The sequence below is a fragment of the Bombina bombina genome, chromosome 2 (genome assembly GCF_027579735.1).
Source record: "Bombina bombina isolate aBomBom1 chromosome 2, aBomBom1.pri, whole genome shotgun sequence".
NCBI classification, from domain to species: domain Eukaryota; kingdom Metazoa; phylum Chordata; class Amphibia; order Anura; family Bombinatoridae; genus Bombina; species Bombina bombina.
In genome coordinates this window covers 144,724,068-144,731,503 of record NC_069500.1, presented here as the reverse complement: position 1 = coordinate 144,731,503, position 7,436 = coordinate 144,724,068, and the positions used below count along the sequence as shown (strand labels likewise).

At 44.0% G+C, this 7,436-nt stretch overlaps 1 non-coding gene across 1 annotated transcript; it reads left to right on the top strand.

The window, feature by feature from the left end:
- The first annotated feature begins 290 nt into the window (after window positions 1-290).
- LOC128650546 (U1 spliceosomal RNA) lies at window positions 291-454 on the top strand. Its single transcript, XR_008400840.1, has one exon. It is a non-coding gene; the product is annotated as a U1 spliceosomal RNA (small nuclear RNA).
- Window positions 455-7,436: the final 6,982 nt, after the last annotated feature.

The following is a 7,436-nucleotide window of genomic DNA, read 5'->3' as shown; positions in this document are numbered from 1 at the left end:
GTGTAAATGCTTGAGAAGAAACAGCAGGCGGATCGGCTGCCTTTGTGATATCATCACATGCAAATACGTTTGCAGCAAAGTATTCTGGGATTTTTTCTTTTCTTGTGGGCATAGATTAACGAAAGGATTTTATTTCATAATAAAAGATTCTGAGGGCTTGCCTGACACTTAACCAAGGAGGCTTTTGAATGTATTTATCCCTCGGTCAGCTGTGCGTGGAAGAAAATAAGCTCCCTTATGTTTAGCAAGTAGCGCTGGAGAAGCAGTCTGCTCGATTGTCATTACAACTCATACTTACCTGGCAGGGGAGATACCATGATCATGAAGGTGGTTCTCCCAGGGCGAGGCCCATCCATTGCACACCGGTTGGGTTGACCCTTGCGATCTCCCCAAATGCGGGAGACTCGACTGCATAATTTGTGGTAGTGGGGGACTGCGTTCGCGCTTTCCCCTGATTATACTTTGTAAATGATAGATTTCTTAACCTATTTCTGTAGACAACATTGTTTCATTTTCTGCATCTTTCAGGTCCTGGCCACGTGCTTTCAAGTCTTATATGTGTAAATTGTTGGACTGAGGATCGCTCTTTCACCCTGTTCAGATGCAGAAAATAAATGATTTGGTGCTTGATAACAAATGCTAAGTTGCTTAAAGTGAATGTCAATTTTCAGCAATGAGTGCCCGGTTTTTAAAAATACTTTTAAAAACAGGGGCACTTTCATTGATGAAAGTTTACATTGCACCGGATTTGTAGATATACTTACCTTTTACTTCTCCAAAACCGGATCGCCGATCTCCCGCCGTCTTCCTGCTGTACAAACACAGCAATGACGAAACCGGCTTCCTCCAATCACAGCCGGGCATCACGAGATGGACGCTCTGGGGGTAAAGCCATGATTGGAGAAAGCCGGTTTTGTCATTTCTGACGTCAGTACAGAGGAACTGAGGCTGGGATCGGAGATCCGGTTTTGGAGAAGTAAAAGGTAAGTATTTCTACATATCCGGTGCAATGTAATCTTTCATCAATGAAAGTTCCCCTGTTTTTAAAAGTATTTGCTCCAACATTGGTGTGTCCGGTCCACGGCGTCATCCATAACTTGTGGGAAATATTCTCCCCCACAGGGAAAGGCAAGGAGAGCACACAGCAAGAGCTGTCCATATAGCTCCCCCTCTTGCTCCGCCCCCCAGTCATTCTCCTTGCCGCTCTGAACAAGTAGCATCTACCACGGGGATGGCGTTAGTTGTAGTTTTTTATTCTTCTATCAAGAGTTTGTTATTTTAAAATAGTGCTGGCTTGTACTATTTACTCTATAACAGAAAAGTGATGAAGATTTCTGTTTAAGAGGGCTATGATTTTAGCAGACAGTAACTAAAATCCATTACTGTTATCACGCAGGACTGTTGAAACAAGAGAACTTCAGTTGGGGGTAACAGTTTACAGACTCATCTGCTTCAGGTATGACTGGTCTCCTTCTAACAACACAGGCTAATGCTAGATGACAGTCAAATTTCCCCTCAGGGGAAAAGGTAAGCCATTTTTCTTTCACCTCAGCAAAAAAGATAACAGGCTTCCCCTTTTTGTTTTTTATGCTGGTAGACACTGTTAGGGGCAAAATCGATTGGTTTTTATTACAATATGATTCCATTTGAAATATTTTATAAGCTCACATACACTGGGGAACATTTTTTATTGATCTGGCTTGTTTTAGACACCTAAATCTAGTCAGGAAGGCCCCTTCACTCTAGTGTGCTGAGGGAGGAAGCCTCATTTTGGTGCTTCAGCTGCACAGTTGATTTACAAGGCAGTGCATGCAGATAGGGTCCTGTGGCTCAGAAAGTGACTCCAAAAGGCTTTTTTCTGTGAATGGTGACCCCTAAGGAAGGTAAAAAGCTGCAACAAGGCTGTAGCAGGGATTGTAGTGTATACAAACGGTTAAATCCAACAATTAGCTCCGGTTTGCTTGTTTTAAGAGCTAGAATCTCCATATTTGCTGTGCAATACTTTCTAAGCATTAAGACACTGGGGTCCAAATTTCAGAAAAATCGGATATTGCCTTCATAGTTTTTTGAACATTCAGAAATAAATGTGTCATTTTATTATTTAAAGAGACAGTAACGTTTTTGTTTAAAATCGTTTTTATTGCATTGTTTGCCTGCCTAAATCTGTTTAACATGTCTGTTCCATCAGATAACCTATGTTCTGTGTGTATAGAGACAAATGTGGTTCCCCCTTCGAGTGTTTGTGATAATTGCGCCATAGCGTCCAAACAAAATCAGGACAGCTCTGTTATTTTTCATAATGTTGCCCAAGATGATTTATCTAATGAAGGTAGTGGGGATAGCTCTACATCCTCTCCTTCTGTGTCTACACCAGCTTTGCCCGCGCAGGCGACACCTAGCGCGCCAGTGCTTATTTCTATGCAACAATTATCAGTAGTAGTGGATAATTCTATAGCAAATCTTTTATCCAAACTGCCAGCTTTTCAGAGAAAGCGTGATTGTTCAGTTTTAAATACAGATAAAAAGGATGAACAATCAGACGCTGACGATGCCTTATCTATTTTACCCTCGCATCAATCGGAATTGGCTGTAAGGGAAGGGCTGTCTGAGGGTGAAATTTCAGATTCAGGAAAAATTTCTCAACAGGCAGAACCTGATCTAGTGGCATTTAAGTTTAAACTAGGACATCTCCGCGCTTTGCTTAAGGAGGTATTAGCTACTCTGGATGACTGTGATTCCATGGTAGTACCAGAGAAGTTGTGCAAATTGGACAAATTTTTAGAGGTCCCAGTGCACGACGACGCTTTTCCAATACCTAAGAGGGTAGCGAACATAGTGGAAAAGGAGTGGGAGAAGCCAGGTGTACCCTTTGCCCCACCTCCTATATTTAAGAAAATGTTTCCCATAGTAGACCCTAGAAGGGACGCATGGCAAACGGTCCCGAAGGTTGAGGGAGCTGTTTCAACACTAGCGAAGTGCACAACTATTCCTATAGAGGACAGCTGCGCTTTCAAAGATCCTATGGATAAAAAATTGGAAGGATTGCTTAAAAAGATTTTTGTTCAGCAAGGGTTCATCCTTCAACCAGCTACGTGTGTTATTACTGTCACTTCAGCGGCGTCCTTTTGGTTCGAAGAACTAGAAAGGTCGCTCCAGAAAGAGACTTCCTATGAAGAAGTCATGGACAGAATTCACGCATTAAAGTTAGCTAATTCCTTTATATTGGATGCCGCCTTTCAAATAACAAAATTGGCGGCGAAAAACTCAGGTTTTGCTATAGTAGCGCGGAGGGCGCTTTGGCTAAAATCCTGGTCGGCAGATGTGTCGTCCAAGACTAAGTTACTGAATATTCCTTTCAATGGTAAGACCCTTTTTGGGCCGGAATTGAAGGAAATTATTTCAGACATCACTGGGGGTAAGGGCCATGCCCTCCCACAGGATAGGCCTTTTAAGGCTAAGAACAAGTCTAATTTTCGTTCCTTTCGCAATTTCAGGAACGGACCGGCTAATAACTCCACTGCCGCTAGACAAGAAGGTAACGCGGCCCAGCCCAAACCCGCTTGGAAGCCCATGCAAGGCTGGAACAAGGGAAAACAAACCAAGAAACCTGCTGCTGCTACCAAGACAGCATGAAGGGGTAGCCCCCGATCCGGAACCGGATCTGGTAGGGGGCAGACTATCTCTCTTCGCTCAGGCTTGGGCAAGAGATGTTCTGGATCCCTGGGCACTAGAGATAGTTTCCAAGGGATACCTTTTAGAATTCAAGGGACTTCCTTCAAAGGGAAGGTTCCACCTGTCTCGCTTATCTTCAGACCAGATAAAGAAACAGGCATTCTTACATTGTGTAAGAGACCTATCAAAGATGGGAGTGATAAACCCAGTCCCCTCCGGGGAACAAGGTCTAGGTTTTTACTCAAACCTGTTTGTGGTTCCCAAAAAAGAGGGAACTTTCAGGCCAATTCTGGATTTAAAGATATTAAACAAGTTCCTCAGAGTTCCATCCTTCAAGATGGAAACCATTCGGACAATCTTACCGACAATCCAGCAGGGTCAATTTTTGACTACCGTGGATCTAAAGGATGCGTATCTGCATATCCCAATCCACAAATCTCATCATCAGTTCCTGAGGTTCGCCTTTCTGGACAAACATTACCAGTTTGTGGCTCTTCCATTCGGTTTAGCCACCGCTCCCAGAATTTTCACAAAGGTGCTAGGGTCCCTTCTAGCGGTCCTAAGGCCGAGGGGCATCGCTGTAGCACCTTATCTAGACGACATCCTAATCCAAGCGTCGTCCCTTTCCAAAGCGAGGGCTCATACAGACATTGTGTTGGCCTTTCTCAGATCTCACGGGTGGAAGGTGAACATAGAAAAAAGTTCACTGTCACCGTCCACAAGGGTTCCTTTTCTGGGAACAATAATAGATTCTGTGGAAATGAAGATCTTTCTCACAGAAGTCAGAAAGGCAAAGCTTCTAAAAGCTTGTCGAGTTCTTCATTCTATTCCTCAACCCTCCATAGCTCAATGCATGGAAGTAATAGGACTAATGGTCGCAGCAATGGATGTGGTTCCTTTTGCTCGAATTCATCTAAGACCATTACAGCTATGCATGCTCAATCAGTGGAATGGGGACTATACAGACTTGTCTCCCCAAATTCAAGTAGATCAGGTAACCAGGGATTCAATTCTCTGGTGGTTGACCCAGGATCACCTGTCTCAGGGAATGAGTTTCCGCAGACCGGAGTGGGTCATCGTCACGACAGACGCCAGCCTCTTGGGGTGGGGCGCGGTCTGGGACTCCCTGAAAGCTCAGGGCCTATGGTCGCGGGAAGAGTCGCTTCTCCCGATAAACATTTTGGAACTAAGAGCTATATTCAATGCGCTCCTGGCTTGGCCTCAGCTAGCGGAAGCCAGGTTCATAAGATTTCAGTCGGACAACATAACGACTGTTGCGTACATCAATCATCAGGGGGGAACAAAGAGTTCCCTAGCGATGAAGGAAGTAACCAAGATAATCCAATGGGCAGAGAATCACTCCTGCCATCTATCTGATATTCACATCCCAGGAGTAGACAACTGGGAGGCGGACTATTTGAGTCGTCAGACTTTCCATCCGGGGGAGTGGGAACTCCATCCGGAGGTCTTTGCTCAGTTAACCCAATTATGGGGCATTCCAGACATGGATCTAATGGCGTCCCGTCAAAACTTCAAGATACCTTGCTATGGGTCCAGATCCAGGGATCCCAAGGCGACTCTAGTGGATGCATTAGTGGCGCCTTGGTCGTTCAACCTAGCATATGTGTTTCCACCGTTTCCTCTCCTTCCCAGGCTCATAGCCAGGATCAAACAGGAGAAGGCCTCGGTGATTCTGATAGCTCCTGCGTGGCCACGCAGGACTTGGTATGCAGACCTGGTGAATATGTCATCGGCTCCACCATGGAAGCTACCTTTGAGACAGGATCTTCTAGTACAAGGTCCATTCGAACATCCAAATCTAGTTTCTCTGCAGCTGACTGCTTGGAAATTGAACGCTTGATTTTATCCAAGCGTGGGTTTTCAAATTCTGTGATAGATACTCTGGTCCAAGCCAGAAAACCTGTGACTAGAAAGATTTACCATAAAATATGGAAAAGATATATCTGTTGGTGTGAATCCAAAGGATTCTCCTGGAGTAAGATTAAAATTCCAAAGATTCTCTCCTTTCTCCAAGAAGGTTTGGATAAAGGGTTGTCAGCTAGTTCTCTAAAAGGACAGATTTCTTCATTATCCGTCTTGTTGCACAAACGACTGGCAGCTTTGCCAGATGTACAAGCTTTTGTTCAGGCTTTGGTTAGAATCAAGCCTGTTTACAGACCCATGACTCCTCCTTGGAGTCTAAATTTAGTTCTTTCAGTTCTTCAAGGGGTTCCGTTTGAACCTTTACATTCCATAGATATTAAGTTATTATCTTGGAAAGTTCTGTTTTTGGTTGCTATTTCTTCTGCTAGAAGAGTTTCTGAATTATCTGCTTTGCAGTGTAATCCATCATATCTGGTTTTTCATTCAGATAAGGTTGTTTTGCGTACTAAGCCTGGTTTTCTTCCAAAAGTTGTTTCCAACAAGAACATCAACCAGGAAATAGTTGTTCCTTCTTTGTGTCCGAATCCAGTTTCAAAGAAGGAACGTTTATTACACAATTTAGATGTTGTTCGTGCTTTAAAGTTCTATTTAGAAGCAACAAAAGATTTTAGACAAACCTCATCTTTGTTTGTCGTTTACTCTGGTAAGAGGAGAGGTCAAAAAGCTACTGCTACCTCTCTCTCTTTCTGGCTGAAAAGCATTATCCGCTTGGCTTATGAGACTGCCGGACGGCAGCCTCCTGACCGTATCACAGCTCACTCTACTAGGGCTGTGGCTTCCACATGGGCCTACAAGAACGAGGCTTCTGTTGACCAGATATGTAAGGCAGCAACTTGGTCTTCTCTGCACACTTTTGCCAAATTCTACAAATTTGATACTTTTGCTTCTTCGGAGGCTATTTTTGGGAGAAAGGTTTTGCAAGCCGTGGTGCCTTCCGTTTAGGTAACCTGATTTGTTCCCTCCCTTCATCCGTGTCCTAAAGCTTTGGTATTGGTTCCCACAAGTAATGGATGACGCCGTGGACCGGACACACCAATGTTGGAGAAAACAGAATTTATGCTTACCTGATAAATTACTTTCTCCAACGGTGTGTCCGGTCCACGGCCCGCCCTGGTTTTTTAATCAGGTTGAAAAAAATTTCTTTATACACTACAGTCACCACGGCACCCTATAGTTTCTCCTTTTTCTCCTAACCGTCGGTCGAATGACTGGGGGGCGGAGCCAGAGGGGGAGCTATATGGACAGCTCTTGCTGTGTGCTCTCCTTGCCTTTCCCTGTGGGGGAGAATATTTCCCACAAGTAATGGATGACGCCGTGGACCGGACACACACCGTTGGAGAAAGTAATTTATCAGGTAAGCATAAATTCTGTTTTTAAAAACCGGGCACTGATTGTTGAAAATTTACCTTCACTTTAAATGCCATCTGTACCACCAGAGTGTTGAAGCTGATGTTGTGCAGCTATAATGGCAGTGATACTCTGTGAGATGTCTGTTCGGCTCAGTTCTTTTGCAGCAATAAGACGGGTGATGATGCTTGTGAAGAAACAGCAGGCTGCCTTTGTGACTTCATCACATGCAAATATGTTTGATGCAGTGTATCCTGGGAGTGCTAATTCTTGAATGCTCTGCTGAATGAAAGTTTTTTTCTTTTTTTTTTTCATAGTGAAAGATTCAAAGGGTTTGTTTGTGCCAATTTAGACTGGAGGAAGCATTGGAATGTACTTATCCCTCTGGTTAACTGTATGCGGAAGAAAATGAGCTCCCTTATGTTTAGCAAGTAGCGCTGGAGCAGTGGTCTGCTCGATTGACTCTACAACTC